Genomic DNA, 23,913 nt, shown 5'->3' on the forward strand with positions numbered 1-23,913 from the left:
CATCTCTGCTCTCCCTTGTTCTCTCTCCACCTCTACATCAACCCCTCCCAAGCCTTGAATTAAACATAACCTTTGAAGTCAAAGACAATTGAATGCCAACTGTACATTTCCATGCCTGTATGACCTGTATGAGAAAGTTATTTAACTATATGGACCTCAGTTTCCTTACCTATAAATGGTGATAATTACATGCACTAAAAAGACAGTTTTTCCAATAGTAATAAGAGCATCTAGTATTATACTAGGTACCATGCTCAGATGAATTGTATTATCTGATTTAATCTTTTCAGTTGTCCTTGGGAGGCATGTTATCTTGTGCAGATGAGGAAATAAATAAGCAGGTTGAATTACTTGCCCCAAATCAGACAGACAAAAATTGACAAAGCCAGGAAAGATCAGAGATTTTGCTGACCCCAAAGTCTTCATCTTTAGCCATTTTGATACACTAGAAATAATAAATGTAAAGCATTGTACAATGCTTGCAGATGAACATATTATTAATATTATTCTTCTCCAAAATTTTATAAAGTAGTTCTTAGTTTGTTACTACTGTTTTTCTTATTATTATAGGTGAGAAAAATTAAAATCCAAAGATTTTATGTAATTTACCTCATGTGACTTGGCTGATAATTAACAAGACAAAAATAGATTGAAATCTCATTAACAAGATGCTTAAATTTCAATAGAGCATCACTGCAGTTTTTTGAATATAGGAATAGAATAATAAAGGCATTCCTTTGGGAGAGTTAACCTGTTTCATGAAGGCTTTACTCAATATTCCCCTAACAGAACCAAAATTTTCTGTATGGGGCCTCCTCTGTAGCCCATAAATACTTATAATACTGTATCATATATATGGGACATATTTCTTCCTCTAGTCTAGACTATGATGAGTATTTTTTTTAAGAGTAAAGCTCATTTCCTATCTATCTTTGTATTTCCAAAGCTTAACACAAGTGCGCCAAATTTAGTGCATACTCAAAAGTATTAATGCATAAATGGATGATGAATAAGAAAAATCTAATAGATTCAAATGGAAGTACTTTAGAAGTCCACATACCAGCTTCAGGCCTTATAAACCCCCCTGAAGTTTATATAACATGTGGATTTCAAGGAATGCATTTTCAAGGAAGAAGTTTCATGGTTCTCATTGGATTCTCAGAAAGGTCCCAGACCCCATAAATGTTAAGAGTCATCAGACAGACTCAAGGTAGGAAAACCAGTTAAAAGTAATTGAATTTGTACAAAAAAAAAAATACAAAACCAAATGAAATTTTATAAATAAGCCCACAGAATTTGACGTAAAAATCTCATAGTCATTATGTTTATTGTTATATTGAATAGAATAATCAGCCAAGCAACATCTACCACATGCTTTTCTCCCATCCTTGTTTTTATGCCACTCACTAGTCTAATAGAAAACAAGTTGCTCAAATGAAGGTGTCCTTATAGTATAATTACATTACTCGGGTCTTATAAAACAAAAATGGAGGACCCTCCACCCCAGGATAATTTCAGGAAAAAAGCAATTTCACTTCATGGCTAGCATCCAAGCTGAAAGTCTACTTAAACTATTCCCTGAATTCTCTATGCAGAGTATAATAATTTTATTTTAACTGCTATGTCAGTATTGAAAAAAAGTCACGAAATTAATGCTATAACTATGTACATTGTGCATTCCTCTTGTCCACATGAACTAATGTATGCTTAATCATACGTTGCACATCTATGTATTATTATACATTAAATTTCTGCCCCCATAAATATCCAGTGGGAATGACTGTGAAGTGTCATTGTCTATGGTTCGTTCCAGTAAGACATGGTAGAGACATGACTGTTCCAACTACCTGGGTTTTTTCATTACATACTTAGTGTCTAGAAACATTTTTGTTTGTTTATTTGTTTGTTTGTTTGTTTGTTTGTTTTTGAGATGGAGTCTCACTCTGTCACCAGGCTGGAGTGCAATGGGGCAATCTTAGCTCACTGCAACGTCTACCTCCCGGGTTCAAGCGATTCTCCTGCCTCAGCCTCCCTAGTAGCTGGGACTATAAGCACAAGCCACCATGCCCAGCTAATTTTTGTATTTTTAGTAGAGACAGGGTTTCACCATGTTGGCCAGGATGGCCTTGAACTCCTGACCTCATGATCTGCCCACCTCAGCCTCCCAAGGTGCTGGGATTACATGTGTGAGCTACCACACCCAGCTAGAAATGTTAAATACATGTATAGTTGACCCTTGAATAATGCAGAGGTTAGGGGTGCTGAACCCCTGCACAGTCAAAAATCCACATATAACTTTTGACTCCCCTGAAACCTAACTATTAATACCCTGCTACTGATTGGAAATCTTATGAATAAATGAGCAATTGGTTAACACGTATTTTGAACTTTACAGGTATAATATGGTATATTCTTACAATAAAGTAAGCTACAAGAAATAAGATGTTATTAAGAAAATCATAAAGAAGAGAAAATATATTTACTATTCATTAAGTGGAAGTGGATCATTATAAAGGTCTTCATCCTCATTGTGTTCACATTGAGTAAGCCAGGGAGGAGGAATAAGAGGAGGTTTGTTCTTGCTGTCTGAGTGCGGGCAGAGGCAGAAGAGGCGGAGGTAGTGAAATGAGGGGCAGAAAAGACAGGTACACTCACTGTAATGTTCATTTTTTTAAACTTGCATATAAATGTACCCACACAGTTCAAACTCCTCATGTTGTTAAAGGGTCAACTGTGTTTCATTCTACAAGCCTATGATAAAAGTACACAGCCTCTTTTGCAAGTATTATTGAACAAATGTTCATTGAATTCTGATATACGTGAAGAACTAGATACTAGAGATACAGATTTAAGGAGTGGGGCTTTTCTACCTTTCTACTGGAAAGCTGGAGGAATTTTACCTTCATAATAAGAAAAAAACCCAGAATTTAAAAAATATATTTAGTAAATCATCAATGTGATGCATATTGAATTACATAGAGTGACCTCTAGTAAGACTGAGATTCTCTAGATATTGTAGGATTGAGATAAATCACACTGTGCTCTCACTGTTATTTTTCTCCCCCTCTCAATATTTTTTTAGAATTATATTAAATTATAAATAATATTCCATGAAAACTCAAAGAAAATGCTTCAAAAAGGAAGGTGTTAGGAAAAAATAAAGGCCAGCTGACCTTAGTGCTGGTTGAAGATTTACAGTGATAACTGTATATAAATGTCAAGCTACAGAGTTTCTACTAGTAAATAGGTGCAGTATTTTTTGCTGTTTTTCCTCCAGGTAATTATCAATGCAACTGGACATGTTATGCCTTAATTTAGTTCTGGTTTTAAATTAACTAAATATAAGCATTCTGAAAGTGATTAAGCATGTTAAACGAATGCAAAAGAAATTTATTTAAACACAGAGGGACATTTACAAAAATATTTAACACCTCTGTGGGCTAAAAAATAACAATGAAAATTGAACATGACATGTACAACTAAAACTACAGGCCTGCTCTTACTGTTGGTGCAGAAGCAAGCCCCAGTAGCTTGGAGTTTTGATCTTGCATGGCAATAGAGACTAAATATTTCACTAGTGAGATCGTACAACAAAGTCAGACTCATTGGTTAAAATTGGGGCTGCAGTGTTGAAACCCCCAGAACTTGTTCTTGAAGAGGTCTAACTTTATAAGAAGTTCTAGACCCAGGGAGGCAGAAGGAGAATGGCACAACCTCATCAAAGTCAAGCCAAGCCTCTCTCTAATGCCAGTGACTACATGTGCACTATGGCTCCTGGACAGTAGCCCTCGATACCATTATAAGACTTGCATCTGGTCTGGGACACCACAGGGTTGGTAGAAAACAACTGAAAAATAATAGACTATGAAGAATAATCCTGAAGTAGAGGGACAGGAAGAAATAACACGAAAGTCTTACACACACACACACACACACACACACACACACAATGATCTTACCAAACCAAATGCTAAAAATGCGTGAAGATATCTAAAATGCAAAAAAAAAATCAAAAATCAGGCCATAAACTCACCCAAATAAACGTAATTTTATGAGATACTATGGCAAAAACTTGCAAGTAAGTACATTTAGGTTTTTCAGTGAGAGAGACAAAATAATAATTTGCATAAAATGAAGAGGAAATTATAAAACAGGCTAAAGGAACCACAGCAGATGTAAAACATATATTTAAAACTTTATAAAATAAAAACTAGAGTTGTCAATTTTTAAATGCAATATATTGGCTAATTTTAGAGTGAAGCCATTGAAAAGAGACATTATGTTTTAGGAGAAAATACTGGGCAAACTGCCCAGAATGCTAAACAAAGGGACAATGGCATTTTTTACAAGAAAGAATAGTCAAGAAATACATAAGATACGTTAAGAATCTCCAACGCACACATAGTAGGAGTTCCAGAAGATAAGGTAAAATTTAGAAACAGAAATATTTGAAGATGCAGTAAGTACTAAATTTTCAAAAGCAAAAAAGGACATGCATCCTTAGATTTAAAAAAAAAAAGTACTCCTAGTACCAAGCACAGTAAATGAATTCGCATCTTGTTGCATTGCAGAGAAACTGAAGTAACATCAAAGGTAAAAACATATCCAGGTAATAGATATTTTTGCATGTATTTATTATTTATATTTTTCAATCTCTCACATATTTGTCTATTTCTTGCTAATCTTTTGTCCTTTTCTGATTTAATCTTCTGTACAGTAACATTTAAAATGAATATTATTGTTTTACTATAATTTGGACAAATATTATTTCACTAATGTGTCTAAGTCCATAAGGACAGAAACCAAGTACTCTTTTTCATAGTTGCAATTCTATTGCCTAGAAATGTCTGCTACATAGTTCTTTGGCTCAATAATATTTAATAAATGAAAGAGTAAATGCTCTATGAAGTCAAGTGACTTCCCCAAGTTTGACTGCTAATAAATTATAGAACAGAACAACTGATACTGTTGACTCATTTCGGTTTAACCATGGAGTCAAATCTTTAGGTATTTTTGTATCAGCTACTGCTCAACCATTTCCTTTTTATCTAGTTCTTTGCCAATGGTTTCTTTTAGATTGATGTTATATTTAACCTTGCTATTTTTTCTTAACTCAGCCTGCTTTTTTGGCTACTGATTTTATCACTCAAAATATTTTTATCAATCACAGACTTAACACAATCCTCAAATTTGCTGCACATACTTTTATATCTACTGGAATAAATACATGTCTAAGTAATGGGAGAAAAGAGTCAGAAATAGGCAAACTAAGAACAAATGGGGGCTTGAGGGGGTAAGCACAATTCAAAAAATATTTTTAAGGTATATGTACAAGGAAACACACTAGATACAGCCCTCAAAGATGTTTTAATAACATGTGATTTCTGGTTCCAAAATGGCAATATAGAATCAAGCTGGCTTTACTCCCCCAACAGAAAGCCAAAAACAAATATACACAATATCCAGAACTCAAAAACAAAGATGAGACACATTCTAGGGTCATAGACAAGTGAAAACATTTCAAGCAGATAGTAAGACAATTGGACTTCCATATGAACAATGTCCCTCCCCACAATCAGCCCAGCACCAAGTTCACAGAAAATCACCCCCCTTAACTCACAGATTCTGCACTGAAAAAAGTGAGACTGAGGTGAACAACCAACTTTCCCACCATCTTAGGTTCCCTTGGTACCCTGGCAGGATACCTCTCCCTGTCTTAACTCACAAGAAGCATCAAGAATGCCTAAGAAGATAAATACCCCCGGAGATAGCCAGAGACAAAGAAGGAAGGCAGAATTACCATACTTGCCCTAAGAACCCTGCTCTGTAGCTCAGTCAAAGATGACAAATCAGAGCAGCTGTTCAGCAGTATCACGCTGTTAGAGGTTTGTTCCACAAGTCCCCTTATCGCACTACTTGAATATCCCCTTTGGGACCTCCCTTAATTTGGATGGGTAGCACACTGACTGTTTATTAGAACTGAAGCACACTTAAGCTTAAAGCACAATCAAGTGCCAAAAAGGAGGCAGCAATCTAGCAGAAAAACATTTTAAAAGAAAGAAGGTCAACAGGTAAATCAAAAAGAATCTCTAAGCAAACATACTCAATAAAAACTAAAATAACCCAGGCAGAGAAGACAGAAATAAATAATCCCTCAATGTCTCAGATGTGGTGGTTCATGCCTGTAATCCCAGCACTTTCGAAGGCTGAGGTGGGTGGATCACTTGAGGTCAGGAGTTTGAACCCAGCCTGCCAACATGGTAAAACCCCATCCCTACTAACAATGCAAAAAATTAGCTGGCTGTGCTAGTGCATACCTGTAATCCCAACTACTTGAGAGGCTGAGGCAGGACAATTACTTGAACTCCCAAAACAAAGATGGCAGTGAGCCAAGATCTCACCACTGCACTCCAGCCTGGGTGACAGAGAGAGACTCCGTCTCAAAAAAATTAAAAAAAAAAAAAAAAAAAAAACCCTCAATGCAAATACACAGATGTACATCCACAAAACACAACAGCAAACAGGGAACCATATTGTCCTTAAATAGACAAAGCAAGGCATAACTGACTGGCCCTAAAAAGATAGTGATATGTGAACTCCTTGACCAATAATTCAAAATAGCAGTTTAAAGGAAACTCAGTGATCTTCAAGATAATACAGAAATTTATCAGATGAATTTAACAAAGGATTGAAATAATTTTTTAAAATCAAACAAGAATCTTAGAACTGAGAAATATATCCATGGAGCTGAAAAAAATTCATTAGAGGCCATCAACAGCAGAATGGATCAAGTAGAGGAAAAAATTAGTCAGCTCAAAGAAAGGTAATTTGAAACTACACACTCAGAAGAATAAAAGAAAGAAATGAAGATCACCTACAACAAAGAAATAAAGATCACCTACAACAAAAGACCAAATTGAAGAATTATTGGTAATGATAGAAAACTTTCTAAAATTTGAGAAATGTAAATATTCAGGTATAAAAGAACACCAAATAGATTTGACCCTGATAAGACTACCACAAGGCATATAATCAAATTCCCAACAATTAAAGACAAAGATCCAAAAAGCAGCAAGAGAAAAGAAGAAAAAAACATAGAAAAGAGCTCCAAGTTGTCCAGCAACAGAGTTCTTCACAAAAACCATACAGGTGAGGAGAAAGTAGAATAATATTTTCAAAGTGCTGAAAGAAAAAACTGCCATCATATCACTATCTTATTAGGGATATATATATAACTTGTCAGTTATTCCTTGCTTTGGCTATTTAAGGAGACCATGGTTCCCTGTTTGCTGTTGTTTCCTATGAATATACATCTATGTATTGGCATTGAGCATTTTTTTTTTTGAGACAGAGTCTCTCTCTCTGTCACCCAGGCTGGAGTGCAAGCTTTAGCAGGCTTTCTTCAAATATAAACGAGAGATAAAGACTTTTCCCCCTCAAAAAGCCCAGAGAATTCATTACCACCAAACCTCTGTTACAAAAAACTGCTAAAAGGAGTTCTTCAATCTGAAAGAAAAAAAATAATTAACATGCAAAAAGAAAGCATTTGAAGGTATAAAATTAAGTACACAAACTCAGAATATTGGAATATTGTAATTGTGGTGTGCAATCTACTCATAACTCTAGTATAAAGCCCAAAAGACAAATCTATCAAAAACAGTAATACTGATAGCAACTAGTTAAGATATAGGCAATATAAAAATATGTAAATGGAAACAACATAAAGTCAAAATGTGAAGGGGATGGAGTTAAAGTGTAGAGTTTTCTAAAAATTTCTGTTTGTTTCTATTCTTTGGGATCTTTGTTGTCATATATTAAAAATAATTTGTTATATCTATAAGATACTTTGTAAGCTTCTTGGTGGGCACAATCCAAAATACTATAATAGAATAGGATAGGAGGCAGGGGGAGTGAAGAAAGGTTGAATAATGAGCATGCATATAAAGTTTGATCGAAAAAATATCTAGTGTTTGATAGATCAGTAGGGTGACTATAGTTTATAATAATCTATTGTATATTTCAAAATACTTAAAAGAGAATAACTTAATTACTTCTAGCACAAAGAAACATAAATATTTAAGGTTATAGATATCCCAAATATACTGATTTGACCTTTACAAATTAGAGGAATATATTAAATTATCACACATACCCCCAAAACACCTACATATTATGTATCAATCAAAAATAAAGTTAATAAAGTCATTATGTAGTATATTAGAAGCTCTATTACATTTATGTATATGATAGATGAATATGATGGGGAAAGAAAACATGCTATAGCATTCTAAAAAAGGAAAAATAGTAACTCTTTGGGTAGGATAGGGAAATTTCATGGAACAGGTGACTGCCGAGAGTACCTTGAAAGAGTAGCTGCATTCTGACAGAAGGATGTGGGAGTAAATAGAACTGCAGTCCAAGAAACAACCATGAGCAAAAGAATGGAAGCAGAACAATAAGGGCATATTTAAAATGCAGCAATCTCGTAACCTGGTCTTTGGAATAGGATGTGTGTTGAAAGTCATAAAAAAGAAAAGACTGAAAACATGGCTTGTGGAGATAATCATGTAAGACCTTGAATGTTATGCTGGAGGCTGTGTATATAATTTAGCAGACAACGAAAAGATATTAAAGATTTTTTAAGAGAAACTCTAATATACCAAAGATATGCTTTTTGAAGTTTACTTTAACAGCCAAAAGATAATGAGTTTGAATTTATACCCAAAGCGTACAGTTTGGCAGAATATCTATGGGGAAATGCTCAGCGTAAAAGGAAAGTTGGCACTCAGGAGCAGAGCTGAGGTTGGAGAGGATGATTAACGTCTTGGGAAGAACAGGGACAAAGACGAGTGTAAAACACATTAGGTTGCTGCACAAGGATTCAGCCAATGACGTGGGCTGGTCAGCAATGATGAGTGTTTCATTAAGTCAAGAAGAAATATGATGGAGAAAAAGACTCCGGATTTGATCTTTAGAAGATGGCCTTTAATGATAAGTATTAGCAGCAGTGGGAGGGTAAGAGCAGAAGCCTGGATGGTAGAGGTAATAAATTGATCAGTTTCTTAGTCCATTTGGACTCCTATGTCAAAATACCAAAAACTGGGTAGCTTATAAACAACAGAAATGTATCCCTCGCAGCTCTGGAGGTTGGGAAGTCCATGTTCAAGGTGCTGGCACATTTGCTGTCTGGTAAGGGATGGTTTTCTGTTTCATAGATGGTACCCTCTAGCTCTGTCCTCACATGGTAGAAGGGATCAGCTAGCTCTCTGGGACCTTTTATAAGGGCCCTAATCCCAATATGAGAACACCACCTTTACAACCTAACCATCTCCCAAAAACTCCACCTCCTAATACCATCAGTTTGAGGTTTAGAATTTCAACATATAAATTTTGGAGTGACATAAGCATTCAGTTCATTGTAACCAGTAAGCTAGCAGAGAGAGTGAATGTCCTATGGAATCATTTGGCAGAAAAAGTGAACACCAGTAGACTTGAATGGGAGTTACTTAGAATAGGTAGTCCTAAGCATTTTTTTTTTACATAGTGGGAAGAATCAGAGTTCTTTTATTTGTGCTAAGGTCACGAAGTCTCAAAAGTTTTCATCCCTCTGTCATGCAATACTGGTTTGCTTCTTCTTATTCCACACAAGACTGTAAGCTCCTTAAGGGCAGATGTGTGTCTCCTTCACCACAGTTTTCTCAGCACCTAATCCAGTGCCTAACACAGAAAAGACACTCAGTGCAAGTATTTTAACATTCAAGAAAAAGCTTAAAGATGGTATGAAAATGAAATTGGTACTGTAAAGTTCTGAAGGATGTGTAGAGGATTAGAATTAGAAACAGGATGATGGATTAACCTTAGATTATGATTGTAGTTTATTATCTAATTATCTCCAGTTGGTTTGTTTGAAGAATTTAAAAAGTCACATTTATAAAGATTGTTGATACAGAAAATAAACACTTATTATATTCAGGCAGTATACTATATTCCTTCCAAAGAAGAATCTGGGTGCTATGAGAGTTGTGTCATCACACCAAAAACTCTTAGTGTTCTATTTCCAGCTTTGAAGATCCATTCAAAAAAATTTATGAGGTCTTAAATAATGTATTTTAGTATAAATAAATAAGCTTAAGAGTTAAAGTAAGAAAATAAAAAATGAATCAAGACTCAAAAAGAAAAAGCTGGGGAAAATCTGAGAAATGACCAGGAAAGAAAAAAAAAATGCCAACTGGCCCCAAGCTATAAATAAAACTCAAGTGAAGATCCACCATCTCCATTCCACTTTCACTGCCTCTGAGCTTTTTTGTTGCCAAGTATCCCTGGCCATGTGAGAACACTGAAGCCAGAGTATAGGTGTGCATATCTCAAATCCACATGAGTTCCCAGGTTGTTTTATGGTACCAGCAGGAAGCTGCATTTTTAGAAATTGAGAAAAAGAGGCAAAAAATATAATCACGCCAGGAGTTGAGTTGGACCCCACTGTGTTGCTGCACTATAAGAACCTGTCTCCTGGAGAGTCCAGAGGGAGTCTATTTTGACATTTAGCCATACTGTGAGATAGAAATGGCTGAAGGTGACAATAATTTCTTCCCCCATTCAGCTGGGTGAATAGACGTCAGCCAAATAACTTTTATATAAGGTACCCCTAGTTCTAGTTTCTATGATTTCAAATGTGAACAGGGTTGAGGGAGGTGTTGGCAATGAACAAAGAAAGCTATAAGGAAGTAATCGTGTTTCTCCTGCTTTCCCAATTAAGAGAGACTGTAACAAGACAGCAAAATAATTGTATACTCATTAGGTATGCTGTCACCTTCTGAACTTGCTCAGCTGCAGTGACTGAACCTCAAAGAGGAAGTGATTTGCCTGTGCAGATGCACACATCGTGAGCTAACCATAGTGCCAAGATCAGAATTTATAGCCCCCAATTTTCAGTGTGAGTCTTGAGCCATTACACCATTATTATTTTACACTTCAGTTTATCAAGAGATACTTTGATTGTACTTCTATTGTATTTCTTTTTAATGTTTCTCTTTTTACCTAAGCAGTGTGTCTTCTAAAGCCTCACTGGCCCTCACAATTATCCTTGCTTCTCAGTATGATGCCATCCTATCCACAGCCCTCCAAGTGGGCCAGGTGAGTCATATCTCTGTAGGATTTTCCAGGGCTTGAAGAAGGAGGTGCTTTCTCATGCAAAGGCAAATCATTACATGGGTTTCCTACATCCCTGGAGCACTAACCACCTTGAGTTCTGGTCCCAAAAGAACAGATATGTTTTTCCAGTGGTAGCATCAAAATTACTCTTCTGGTACCTTCTAATGCTGCTGAAGAAATAATGCTCCACAGTAAGAGGAAAAGCTGAAATAACATGCCAATTCGGCCATAGAAAGTTTCAGCAGTAAGTATACAATTTGCTTTTCTTATTTCTTTTCATTTTGAGAAATATTTTGCAAACACTAATAATTGTCCATTATCTCTTTGAAAATAGAATCTTTTTTAAAGTGAGAAAAATACTAAAACAGAGAGATTGCTTTTATGTGATTTCTTCAAGCCAGATCATTTGCACATCAACATAACAAATTGTTCTTGCACACCAGAACACAGAATCATAAATCAAATGGCCAGGCACAACACTGAGAAGTCACCCAGCCCCTCTCACTCCCCTCAGGCAACAGGTCGCTCAAATCACCTCAAATAGAAGTCTTATTGGTTTGCTTGGTTGGTTTTTGCTTGTTTGTTTGTTTTCAGAGCTTAAAAATCTCTAGTTTATTTCTAATAAACACCCCTTGATGCTTGACTCACAGGCTTTATTTACATTTGTCCATAGTACCATTTCCTTATGAAATGAACTAGTACAGCTTAGTTAAACCAAATGAAATCACAATCATCAGAATTGTCTATAAACTACTATTAGCTAAATTATAACCTTGCATTTGCTTAGGACAGCCAAAGTTTTAAATACAGAAAGCACCAACGATAACATGTAGAATCTAGATCATCTGGGCAATTAAGAAGGTAGACTTTCAAAATGTCTGAGGCACAATTACAAGAGAGTGAAAGTTGTTGTGCAACCTACATAAACGCAGCAAAGAAAATTAAGACATAAAAACATGGGAAAGCTCACTGTAAAAATATTATCAAAATATTTCCACCTTTGCTTTCATTTTTAGAGCAGCTAGAGAGAAAAACATTCATTTTAAAATAAAAACATAAATTTCTGTTTGGTCTGTCTATGAAATATCTTAAAATGTCATAATTTTTATTTAAATTACAGCAGACAATGTTATGGGAGAAAAAAAAAAAAAGGAAAAGAAATCAATACCCCACAACAAAAAGCCCCCAAGCACAAGTGTTGATTTCCCTTGATATACTTACCTTGCATTTTCACTCAAAACACTGTTAAGAGAAACCTTTTTATTTTTTAAACCAGAAAACAAAATAAAGCTCATGTGACCAGATTTTGAGAAATAAACTCCGAAAGCATTTTAAGCCATAACTTATTTCAAATGAATAGAAAAAATAATGCTTTTTGCTTACATCATGCAGAGATAAGCATTCATTTGTTATGCAGAAGAAAATTATATGCAGTGTGTTTACAGTCAACATCTTGAGGCAAATGTTCACTTAAATTCATAATGTCTCCATTGGCCTTACACCAAAAGAGAAATACACTTTAAGAGCTTACTTCCATTTGCTCATTAACTACGATTTAGCCTTTTCTACCGTATTATATTGGATGACTAGATTTCAAAGAATATCACACAAAGCTTCTTAAAATATGGTAAACATTCTGAGATGTCTTTATCAAGTAACCATATCAGCAGAGAAGTGATAAACTGTTAAACTTTCTTTTTTGCCCCAAATTATGTGCCAGAAAGAAAAATAAATACCACTTCTTTCCTTCTAGACATTACAAGATTCTTTTGCATTAAATGTGGTGGAGCAAAAAAGTAAAGCTGGATAAAAAAGAGACAATGATTCTAAGGCATGCTAAGCATAGGGAATTTTAAAATAAAGACATTTACATTTGGCTGCTTTACAACATAGTTTAACTTTTCTTGATGAGAATCACTGACACCGTTAACAGCATAAACAGGCTGGCTTCTTTTCCATAAGTATGTTGTTTCCAACTAGCTTCCAGTCTTGCCTCCATGCCCAAAGTTCAGGCAAGTCTAGGTAATCCTGTCTTAGCCAATGGACAGGATGTATTTGAAAATGAGAGAAATGGGTTTAAATTAGGAAGCAAAGTAGTTTGTTATAGCTGAAATGGTTTTACATGGAGCAAATGGTTGTAAATAATGAATAACAGAGCATCTATTTTGGGACATTATGGCTTAAAATACTATTTACTTTGAACTTCACAAATAAACACAGCTGTATTATTTTGAAAAAGCAATGAAAGGCATGCACTTCTATTAGCAGATTTAGCACTTCTGACCAAGTAAGACACCAACTTCTTTAAAAATATGCTTCATGTATTGTACTGGACTTTTTAAAGATGTAAATTTTAATGTATTATTTCTTTTTTGAACTTGAACAGGAACCAGAATGGGATGATACAGAAGATGATGTGTGGCATCTTTCAGATGACCATGATTTTGTTTGTCTTTTTTTGCAATCACCAGATGAAGAAGATCTAGAACAAATTCTCTTTCTGTTCCTTTCAGGAGAAGATGGTGAACTTGAATAAGGTATTTTTCGTGGAGAAGAAGAGCCCCTATGGGACCTGGAGCTGGATCTTGATTTCAGCCCACGAGATCTCGAACGTTCTCTGGACCTGGAACGAGATCTTGACTGCGAACTGGAAGAACTTCTTGAACGGGACCCGGACCCAGACCTTGAACTTGAGGCAGAGGACGAGCCTGATGAAGATCGTGAATGGGAAGATGGAGACTTTCAGCGACTTCATCTATTCGATTTCTTTTTATTACTACCTTCTTCTTCACTGGCATCAAGATTATCTTTTGAGAGATCAGCATCATCTTCATCCTCATCCTCATCTAATTTATATTTAGAAAGATCTTCATCCTCATCCTCTTCTTCTTGCTCTGATTCTTTATCTTCTACTTCCTTTAATATAGATGCAGGACCAGCTGCTTTTCCTCTGTATTTTTTCTTTTTATGTCCAAACTCAACATATTCACCATCAGATTCTTCTCTTTCTATATATTCAACATTTTCTCTTTTATTAAAACCAACACCATATCCTGTTGTTTCTTCTAATTTAGCATACTTTGGAATATTACACATATTACACTCTGATCTTCTGGGCCAATTTGCATTGCTGCAAGTTTTACATTGCCAGTCATTAGCACTCAATAGGCCTCAGCTCTTTTCTGCAAGTGTCTTTCCTATTTCAGTTGCCCCAGCTTCCACCATCTTGGCCTCAGTTTTCTCCCGACCACATAGATTACAACTGGTTCTTCTAGCAAAGTTTCCATTTCCACATCTTTTGTCAGGGCAAATCCAGTCCCGTCACTGACTTGGAAATTCTCGGTCATCTCGAACGCCACCAGCACAGCCACTCACGACTATGTCTTCCAGATAGATGTTTTTGTAATGACCTTTAACGAAAGCACATCTTTCTAATACTTAACAATCCTGAGATTTAAATAAATAAAAAATAAAAACTCCTTTAAATCTAATCTAAATCTCTTAAGGTACAATGATACAATAGCATTCAGATTTTGTTTTATTTCATTTTGTGTCACTAATTTTCATAAAAGACACATTTGAGGGCTATGGTGGTGAAAGTAAAATTTCATATGTATATGGCTTTATATTTCCAAATATTTAATACTGTCTCTTAAAAATAACAGATATTGGATAAGATGATATAGACAAACAGCATGAACTAAGCTTCCTGCACAACCTGCTGTTACATAAAACCTGGAGGAAGTAATTCTAAAAGAAACTTTGTACCATAGAAATATTTACATTTAGTGGTAGAAGTGAAATCTGAATTATTTAAATAAAAGATAGAACTGAGCAATAACTAAAGAATAATTTTTTCTCCATCATATAAGATGTGGATAAATTTCTCTTTTAAGAGAATCATATAACTGAATTATAGTCAATTTCTAAAAGTACCATGTTTTCACAAAGATGTGTTCTACAGAGACTAAAATTTTAGTAGGCAATTAAACACTTTTTCTTAAGCTTAAATCTCTGAGTCTGTATTGCTTGATATTTACAGCTTAAATCCCTCAGATTTGCACATTCCAGAGTCAGTACTAATTTTCTTTAACTCTTTTAAGGCTTATAGCTGTTCCTTTTTAAAATTTTATTTGAAGTTCTGGGGTACAAGCACAGAACGTGCAAGTTCGCTACATAGTTATACATGTGTCATGGTTTCCATCACCCCGTCATCTACATTATTTTATACTGTTGGTGGGAGTGTAAATTAGTTCAATCATGTGGAAGACAGTGTGGCAATTCCTCAAGGATCTAGAAATAGAAATGCCATTTGACCAGCAATCTCATTACTGGGTGTATACCCAAAGGATTATAAATCATTCTATTATAAAGACACATGCCCACGTATGTTTACTGTGGCATTGTTCAGTACTATTTTTCTAAAACCACTGATAGGTCTTTTGCTATAACAATAGAAATGTACTTCTTTCAAAATTCCTTGTCTATGCTCCTGCCATCATTTCCAAGGTTACTCCCATCAGAGATGCAGACAAGTGACAAAGCTGGTGATAAATAGAGATCATGGCTTTCCAAGAAAAATTTATGCAAGGCTTCAGAGGACCTAAAAATTCCTACAGGTTGTTTTCGTTTACCATTAAAAAAAGAATCAGAGCAATTCCTAGGGTCACGGCACACATGGGTTGTTCAAAGGCCTTCTCTCAATTCTGTGATGGTCGAAAATCTTATGTGAAATCTTTGCCCGGGTGAATGGACCCCCAAAAAAACTGTGGATAAAATTCAAGGGATCAGTAAATGCAGATTGCAAAAATTTACATTTATATTTTTACTGAACTCTGGCTGAAACAGCATTTCCTGAAATCATGAGTATAGACAACAAACCACAATTAAATTAAAACCTCTGTTACTTTTTCGTCATTAGCAATCATAGATATTTCTACATTATATTATAGTTGTTGTAGATATCCCAAAACATATGTTCATTTATGTGCATCTCTGTTTTAAAGTATGGTAGTTATTAGAACAGAGCTAGATAGTAGTATTTACCATATTAATAAATAAGTACTATGTCACAACTTTTAAATCTTGTAATGGCTATATTTCAATATAGTTGACTTATTTTATAATTGTATGGGTTTTATGTATTTAAAATCTAATCTGAAAAAAAAACTGACTTGTAGCATGACAGTATGAGGAGCTTCATTTCACTCATAAAATTGGTAAATTATAAAAAACAATCCTTCAGAGACTGGAAACAGTTCAATGGGCAAACAGAAAATGAAGAAACATCAAGAAAATCTGCCAAAACTCCGTAAGAAAGGCAAGAGTCTGTGGTATTTGAACCAAGACTTCTGCCTCCCTTTCTCCTCCCAGATTAGCAACTCCAGATTGCTGCACCAAAGACACAGGGATACCTTTCTGCCCAATACAAAAGCTTTCTTCCCAGAATGACCAGGACTTCAGCATTTCTCAACTTACTTCCGGTGGTTTATTGCTGAGGCTAAATTCCATTTGAGGGTTAAGGGAAATAAGGGCTCCCTTTTTTCCTCAATGGAGGAATAAATGTTCTACTTCTGACATGGTGCACTGGAAATATTGAGACCCCAGTAGTCTTTTCTCCAGCTCTTCTGATAGTGGTTCTAAGCCAGGAGAAGTAAGCTCAGAAGACCTTAGCCTGCTGACTCCCCTTCAATGAGCACTCAGATCCTAGAGAGGGGATACCACTCAGAAAAAAGCTTACATTGCCCAACCTTGAGCTCCAGAGGTCCTGTTTAGACATTTCACCAGTGGGGAGAAACAAGCCATTTAAAAAAACAGCTCCTAACTTCTTTCCAAAGAAATCAATTGAATTTGAGACAGAATCTGGCAACGTTATAACCTAAGAGGACTCTCAGGAACAGTAAAGGTTGTGATGAGATTATGCAAAACAAAGAACAGACAGGAAAAAGAATGAAATAAAATGAACAGAGCCTCAGAGGAATGTGGGCACCAATAGCACATCAACACCCACATAAATGAATCTGGCACTTTGGGGAGTACCAGAAAGAGAAAAGAGACTGAGAGGATAAGAAAAAATATTCAAAGAAATAATGGCTGAATATTTCCCAAAAATTATTGGAAAATAACAAAGTACATATGCAGGAAGCTCAGCAAACTCTAAGCAAGTGAAATATGAAGACATTCACAAATACAGCATAGTAAAGATGCTGAACATCAAGGATAAAATCTTGAAATAAGCAAGAGAAAAAAAGTATTTTGGGAAGTTGTTAATGTTCCTGACTTCCATGGGAGCCAATGTTCAGAATGAGTTCAGGAACCTCACATATAGTCATCTAGAATAAATTAGTTGACCACAGAAGATAATTGGGGGAACAGGTGGTAATCTCAGTTCTCAACAAGTGTTCATCGAAATAATGCAGAAGTAAAATGGAATCAACCCAAATGCCCAACAATGTTAGACTGGATAAAGAAAATATGGCACATATACATCATGGAATACTATGCAGCTACAAAAAAGAATGAGTTCATGTCCTTTGCAGGCACATAGATGAAGCTGGAAACCATCATTCTCAGCAAATTAACACAGGAACAGAAAACCAAACACCAAACGTTCTCACTCATAAGTGGGAGTTGAATAATGAAACCATGTGGGCACAGGGAGAAAAACATCACACACCAGGGCCTGTCAGTGGGGAAGGGGCAAGGAGAGGGATAGAATTAGGAGAAATACCTACTGTAGATGACGGGTTGATGGGTGCAGCAAACCACCATGACATGTGTATATCTATATAACAAACCTGCACATTCTGCACATGTATCCCAGAATGCAGAGTATTTACAAAAAAAAAAAAAAAAAAAAAAATCTGTGATAAAGAAAAAAAGAAAAATGAAGAGAGTTCTAGGCTAAACAAAATTAAAAAGGTTTTGTTACTATAAGACTTGTCATATTATAATGCTAACTGTGAATCCCTAGATGTAGGTAAAAATTACAGCATTTCCCAAACTATTTCAACCATGAAGGGCTTTTTTGGAGTATATCTAAAGGTTCAAAGTTTGAAGAGCACTTTGGGAAACACTGGCATGAAGCTAATAAAAGTGAGGGGTATTTATCACTGCTGGAGTCAATTGGCATTTTTGTTTACTATATGTCTATATCAGGGACTACTTTCTCTTGAAGTTACGTATATAAGATAGATAACTATCCATATTTTCGAAGACAACCTAGGTGAAAGGCTGTCTGAGGTTTCTGGTGATTCTGCTTGCCAAGGCCATAAATTTAAGCCACCCTGAGGGTGACTGTGCCCTAGCCTGACTTTTTTGATTTTTAGATCACATTCTGCTAAAAATCTTTAGATTCTACATTAATGAATGCAGAAAAGAACAACCACTGCTAACGGGCTTCTTCTGTGCATGGAAAATTCCTTCCCATCCCTGTTTCTAGTCTTAGGTTCTAGTTTATAATAACAGCCTATCAAAATGTTGCATGCAGCTTCAAAAAAAGTAGTCATCATCTGCGAGCTATACTTAACATCAAATGCCAAGGCAGATTTTTCAGCAGCTGAAGCCTGGAGCACAGCCAGTTCACAGCACTGAGGCTCCGCTCACTGCAACTCACCATCAGAGGGTGTATATTAGAGAAGGATGGACCCCAGCCAGATGTAAAGAAGCTGTGGCTCAGCAGCTTGAGTCAGGTAACAGCAAACAAAGAAGACTGAAGGAACAGTGTAAAGGGACAGGTAGACAACTTCAAGAAACATAATATTACTGTTTCCTGTCAAAAAAATGGCAATAGCAGCAGCTAGGCCAAACTTAGCGTGCCATTCAAAGGTGAAGTGGCTATTACTCTTTAAGGAAACACAGTGTCTAACAGAAAGCAGTGATTCATAAAAAGCAGGAATTCATAAAAAGATGCAAACAGAGAAATAGATGAAGACTCACTATGGAAATGACCTAAAATCTAACCAAGGTCATCATCAAACACAAATACTTTAAGGAGAAAACATCATTCCAGTATATTTTATATGGCTGTTGAACTTTGCTCTCTGTTCTTTCAAACAGTTGTGCAAGCTTGTAAGTTTCTAAATTAAGGTCCATCCTGGCTGAAATACTTAGAATGGTTTCTGTTTTCCTGACCAGAATAATCATATTGTATTTTTCCTATTCAGAGGGCCTTGAATAATCAAGTGAATGAGTGTGGAGGCAGACACTGTACTTTCCTAGAATGTTGTACACAAGTTAGTGAGCATTAATACCGGCTTGTTAATAGAGTCATGAAAGAATTGAGTAGAAGCCTATCCATGTTCTCTGGTGGCCTTCCTATAAGCAGGCAACTTTCTGAATAGAAAAAGGAGCAAGTGACAGAAAAAGCTAATGCATGCATAAGGCAGAACCATAAGACAGACAAATAACTACCAGTAACAGCAAAAACAAACAGATTTCAAGGAGCCAGAGCAATTTTGCATAAAGGATGGAGTGGCAAGCAGGAGGATAAGCACCAGAGATAGAAAAATATTTTGAGCCAACCAAGACAGCTGATGGGTCCCAAGATCCATAGCTAAAAAAAAGAAAAAAGAAAAAAGGAAAAATCAATGGGAAATCAGGGCCCAAGAATTGTACCAAAAATCTATAAAAACTGCAAGAGCTCACCTATCAAACTGACATTTAAAAAAATAAAATATCATATCCCATCTTGGCAAATTCAAAAGTACAGCCATTTTTACACAGTGTTTGTGGGAGTGCATATTGCTACACTGATTTAGGAGAAGAATTTGGTGACGTGTTTTTAATGTTTTTAAATGTTCATATTCTTTGTCCATACATTTCTACTTCTAAAATTTTTTTCTACCCAAATCTGAAAGTGTTTAAAGAAAAAGTATATATGGCTGCCTTAAGGATGACTGGAAGAACTGACTACAAAATATCAAGTGGTTCTATCTAGGTATTAAGACAGCATTGCAAATGTTTATTCTCTGTTTTTTCTCTTCTCTGTTTTCTTTGGAATCTCCCATGAAAAACAGATACCAATTCTATAACACATAAAGTAAAATATACTTAAATAACAAAAAGGAAATAGAATAGAAGCACACACAAGTGTCAGGAAGACTTGATGACAGTTTTATGTTTTTTTCTAGATTATTCTATAGTCCCACAGAGGCAAGAGCTAATTTTAGAAAGATTGCTTTACATCCTACAGTTAGGAACCCATAAAGGGAGACTCCTAACTGAAGTGAAGAATGCAGAGACGGAGCACCGACAATCGCTCCTGAAAGAAAAAAAATCCAAAGCCAACAACCCCCAGTTTAATACAAATAAAGCCTCTACGTCTGTCACTCACTAAGAAATATAGGGGAACTCAGATACAAGTGAAGGATACCAGCGTAATATAGACCAGGAATCAAAAAAGAGAATAATATTTTCCGCTCTTCCATGCCTCTTCCAAAAGCACTCCACATCTAGTACATTACATCTTTCAAGCAAGTCTAGGAAAGTTGTTTTATAAGATCAAGAACAAAATTATGCTAATTTTTGTTAATCCAGTGATATTTGTTCTCCTAATAGTCAGTAATGCCAAAGGCGACAGAGGCCACAGCTTAGTTGTTATTGTATTTTCAGTGTTTCGCACAGCATTTGGCTCAAGGAAAGTTTGATGAGTGAATGAATGAGTAACAATTTGAATACTTTCAGTAAGACCCTACAATCAACCCATTTAATCAAAAGAGGACCGGTAATTAAAACTAATTAGCCAAATTTCTTTGAAAAAATATACAAGTATACAAAATCAATTCATTGGAAATTTTACAATTTCATTCTTACTAATATTCAAGTTAAATTTAGATTCTACCCCAATTCATCAGGTTCCGAATGCAACTATTATAAACATACTAATTACTACGCTTCTCTAGGTATTGTGGGCCTTATGTTTTATGACTGAGTCACTGAGAAGAAATGTTTAGTTAGTTGACCTACAGCGAATTTAACAAGAGCATGACACACATCAGCAGTATCACACGAGAATGAAATTGGTGGTGACTGGGTTGACAGCCTTTATTGTGGGACAGTGAGGGGCCTGAGGGCCTGTATTGTGAATGAGAATGACAGCACTTTAGAAAGACCTGATGCAAATTCTTTGACAGGTCATATAGTCATATTTAAAAGTATTCTTGCTGCTGTCACACATCATCACTTTTTAAAAATGTCAAACTCATTTTACACTACTTAAAAAACACTAAAGAAAATTTTACTCATGGTGAAATATTAAATAACAAATTTAAAATGATCTCAATTTCAAATCCAGACCATGATTTAAATAAATAGTGACCTCTATTGTTCTCATGCTTGGACTTTAAAAAACGACCAAACTCTTTTTTGTAGCAAATGTATTATATTGAATTTAAACATTTCAATTATTTAGCAATTACACACTTTAGGGGTGTGTTCTGTGGTTCTCAAAAGGGGCTAGTGATCAAATTCATTCTGGATTGAGTGAGTTTAGTCATTGCCTTTCTAGGTTCTTACCTTCATTTTCCATAAAACTAGGCTATTCCCTTGTTGATTCTCAGTCTAAAATGAGTCAAATGCTCTTACTGTTATCATCACACTTTCCTGAAATCTGTTGGGTACCTCTCTGGACCTCCATTCAGTGCCTTGTACTAGACTTTTTTAACATGATGTCTGCCTGTCTACTTGTTGGGACACTTAACCTATTACCTGTTTAACAACAGAAAAAACTCTCCTTGAACATAACCATTGGCAGTCACTGCACTGGAAACTTAATTCTCACCACCGTTCCACAAGGTAGGCATCACCAATTTACTGGTAAAGACTCTGAGTTTGAAAGAGCTGAGCAATTCATCCTGGAAGATGATGTGCAGTAAAAGCACATGGCCTTGAAAATGAGCAAATCAAAGGGGTCCTACTGTTAACTAGGTATACGATCTTGAGCACATTAATTCAACCTTTCTATGCCTCAATTTTCTCATAAGTAAAACAAGGACAATTAAATAATGTATAACAGGGAGTCTGGGGGGAGCATGCACCCATGTGGAGCTGAACCTGCTGTTGTCAGGCCGTTTAATTTTTCTTTACTGCTTAAGGGAAAAGAAAATATTAGTAAACTTATGATTGCTCTTTCCAAAATGCATTGATAAAAACCACTGCATTCTTTTGTGTCACATCCTCTGCTTCTGTCAAAGAAAATGAACAACATCCTTTAAATCTGACACTCTATTTTAGGCATACTTTGTCCTATGACATGTGCAATGTTTTAAATGTCTGTCCCCTTCAAAACTTATGTTGAAATTTAACCCCCAAAGTAGCTGTACTGAGAGGTGGGAACTTTAAGAAGCGATTAGGTCATGAGGTCTTTGCCTCCATGAATGGGTGAATCCATTCATGAATTATTAGATTAATAGCTTATCACGGGAGTAAACTGATGACTTTATAAGAGGAAGAGAGACCTAAGCAAGCACTATCAGACCCCTCAGCATGAGATGCTCTGCACAGCTTTAAGACCACCAGCAAGAAGGCCCTCACCAGATTTATCCCCTCAACAACTTCAGCCTTCCTGGCCTACAGAATAGTAAAAAAAAAAAAAAAAAAGAATAAAAAATGTTTCCTTATAAATGACCCAGTTTCAGGTATTCTGTTACAAGCCATGGAAAATAGACTAAGCCTACCAGTTGCCTCAATCTATCTAAGCCAAACCTTGCTCTGTTTTAAGGCATTCCAATTTGCCCTTATTTGAAAACAAGGGCAAATAAGATTAAGACCTAGAGGGTCTCCAGAAGATTTCTTCATCAATCACACCCTCTGCTTCTGTGGTTTTACAACCACAAAGGTTGTAAAAAGTTGCTGGAAAAGGATGCCCCAGATATTCTCCACAATAGTCCAGCGATAAATTTTTATATCGCCCTCTAATTTTCCATTGCAAACATTAGCATTTAACGCAAGCTCCACACAGGATCTTCAGACTCTTGAAATCTTGAAATCTTTCACTTTCTGGCAAAGAGCTGAAAGCAAGCTTTCAGCATTGCATTTAAAATAGGAAACAAAAGGTCACATGAAACTTTTTGACCAGTTTTTATCTGTTGTCATCCTGATATTTACTTCTCTTTGCAATTAAAAGAATTACAGTACAGCCCAGAGAGGAGAGTCACCTGAAAACTTTAGGAGATCCTAAAGCAGAATGGCAAACCAAAATAATAAAAGCCTGCTCTTTGAGATGGAAAATATCAAATCAGAAATATGTTTCTACTTTTTGGAAATAAGTCAGCTTTAATAAAAGTAAATTCTGAGGAAGCCACATGAACTTTTTATTTAGCCAGAGGCCCTGTAGTATACTGTCTCTAGTCCAGAAATTAACAATACCATTTTGGGTTACCAAGTTCATTGTTAAACTGAATTATGATCATTCAACTAGTTTTAATACTCCCCCCTCTTTTCTTTCTCATCGGCATTGAAGTTTTTTAGCATCCAAGGCCCAAGAAGATAAGAGCACTCTCAGATTTCTATAGAGCTTTCTTTATATCACTCTCTATATTTTAAAAACACATACTAAGATATATTAAAGTGTATATATCTATATACACACATATGTGATGGGGTTTGTATGTGTGCTGTGTTTGTGTATGTGTGTGTGTACAGTTACATATACATACAACTGTGTTGTGGGGATTTTTGACCTTTGTAAAATATGAAGTCATAAGACATGACTGGTGTCAAAAATATTGATAGATTTAAATTGTACATGCTGCAGATAATTTA

General features: G+C 35.7%; 1 pseudogene; it reads right to left on the minus strand.

Moving 5' to 3' along the window:
• Positions 1-12,375: 12,375 nt before the first annotated feature.
• On the minus strand, positions 12,376-15,059 carry LOC101041587 (uncharacterized; annotated as a pseudogene).
• Positions 15,060-23,913: the final 8,854 nt, after the last annotated feature.

This window comes from Saimiri boliviensis, chromosome 5 (genome assembly GCF_048565385.1).
Source record: "Saimiri boliviensis isolate mSaiBol1 chromosome 5, mSaiBol1.pri, whole genome shotgun sequence".
NCBI classification, from domain to species: Eukaryota; Metazoa; Chordata; class Mammalia; order Primates; family Cebidae; genus Saimiri; species Saimiri boliviensis.